The sequence below is a fragment of the Mirounga angustirostris genome, unplaced genomic scaffold, assembly GCF_029215605.1.
Source record: "Mirounga angustirostris isolate CCGP_5_RB_7025 unplaced genomic scaffold, mMirAng1.0.hap1 SCAF_6, whole genome shotgun sequence".
NCBI classification, from domain to species: Eukaryota; Metazoa; Chordata; class Mammalia; order Carnivora; family Phocidae; genus Mirounga; species Mirounga angustirostris.
Genome location: NW_026991714.1, coordinates 131,330,860 through 131,332,913, shown reverse-complemented (window position 1 = coordinate 131,332,913; position 2,054 = coordinate 131,330,860). Strand labels below are relative to the sequence as shown.

At 39.4% G+C, this 2,054-nt stretch overlaps 1 non-coding gene across 1 annotated transcript; it reads left to right on the top strand.

Annotated features, from left to right (window-relative positions):
• Positions 1-1,553: 1,553 nt before the first annotated feature.
• LOC123847286 (U1 spliceosomal RNA) lies at positions 1,554-1,714 on the top strand. The gene has a single exon (XR_006791523.1). It is a non-coding gene; the product is annotated as a U1 spliceosomal RNA (small nuclear RNA).
• The last annotated feature ends 340 nt before the right edge of the window (positions 1,715-2,054 follow it).

Here is a 2,054-nt window from a genome sequence, read left to right as displayed (position 1 = left end):
GAGAAAAGTTTAAAATGAGATTCTAGACTTTCATTAGTTTTTCTGCTGCCCTAATTTCTTTTCCTCCTTTGCTTTCACACCAGCTGCAGACTTTAATTAAACTGTGGCAAGTCTGCTAAACTTGGCGGGCTTTCCAGAGAAAACAAGGGCATCTCCTCCCAGGGCAGATCTTTCCCTGAGTCCTCCAGCTTGCATTTATTTTCCCAACTGTCTGGATTGGTGGCTAGAAACCTTGCACGACCTCACATCTTGTTTCCTCCTCCCTTTGTTCTCTTCTACTTAGCGGATTTTGCAGAAGTTCCTAAGCTATGTATTACTGCCATGACTAAATCAAAGTAATATTTCATTGCTGTAATTATGGTAAATTACTACACTGGTTTGTCATTTTGATTCTTTATTTTAAAGCACCATTCATAGCCACAGGATAAAACCATCATATCTGTATTTATGGATTAAATTAATGCCTCTCTTTATTCCGGACAATGATAAAATGGAAGGTGAACAGGAAGCACAATCTTATTAGGCTGTAGACAATGACAAATATATTATGCCATCTCAAAATGCTCCTGAAACTCAGTGGCTATGTACACTGGGCTCTGCTTTCCACAACCGTCTTGGGATTACTAAACAGTGTGGTACAGATAGCTGAAACTCACGGGAAGCTCAGCACTGCTTATGTGGCAAGGTTTCTTAAATACACCAGTTTATTTATTTTTTATTTAAAAGACCAACATTTTCTTCTGCAAAGCTTATTTTGCAAGCTGCATCACTGGACTCTTTCCTTCCACCTTTATTTATATTTTATTTTATTTTATTTTATTTTATTTATTTTATTTTATTTTATTTATTTATTTATTGAAAGAGAGAGAGAGCCCAAGCAGAGGGGAAGGGAGAGAGAGAATCCCAAGTAGGCTCCACACCCAGCATGAGGCCCGACACGGGGCTCGATCTTACAACCTGAGCTGAAATCAAAAATCAGATGCTTAACTGAGCCATCCAGGTGCTCCAACTTCCACCTTTACATAATAGCAGACAGTTTATAGGAAAATTCTAGAAAATGTTTATGTAAAGATACTGCCACCTGAATAAATGAGAAGGTTCAATGACTAGACAAGTGACTCCTTCTGCTGAGGAGTGATAATACTGGAAACAGGGGTAAGGATACTGGGAAATGCTGAAGAAAAGGTTTTCAAACCCAAAGAGGTGAGATCAGGAGGTCCAGGAGGAAAGAATTGAATGAAACTTGAAATTAGTCTCATCCTAGCACCTAACCAGGATTTGCCTATCTCAAGTGATTGGGCATCAGCTTATCCATCCTGGTTAGGCACTGGATAGAAGTAATTTCAATAAATAGTCACTGGTATCTACCATGTGTCTGGCACTCAACTAGGCATCAGAATGTAGCTATAATTACACAAGAGAGAAATGGGGCCTGCCTGCATGATGTTTAAAGAAAGAAAAGAGACACATTAAATCAATACTTTAAATAGCTGATTGTATTTAGAATTTTTAGAAGTTCTATTAAAAAAATAAACAAAAAACCAACACAGGATATAGTTACCTGGCAAGGGAGATACCATGATCACAAAGGTGGTTTTTCAGGGTGAGTCTTATCCACTAGACTCCAAATGTGCTGACCTGTGATTTCCCCAAATGTGGGAAACTTCACTGCATAATTTGTGGTAGTAGGGGACTGCATTTTTGCTTTCCCCTGTTTAGTTCTGGCCAAGGAAAGAACGTTTCATTTTCTGTTTTGGTGTGGGTTTTTGTTTAAGCCTGAGCCCTTGTTGGGTCATTTTTGAAGAAAATTAATTTGTTTAGGAAGCTGAAAACAAACAAACACAGGATATTATGAGAGCACATCACAGGATGGGGGTTGTTTTGGCTGGTCAAAAAACTCAAAGAAAACCCCCCTGAGGAAGTGAATTTTCAAGCCTACAAATGAGTAAGGCTTCTCACAGACTGTTCCCTCTGCCTGGAACTCCTCCCTTCCCTACACATGGCCAAGGACCTAAGGTGGGAGGAAGCCTGATGAAAGCAAAGAGCAGTGAGCT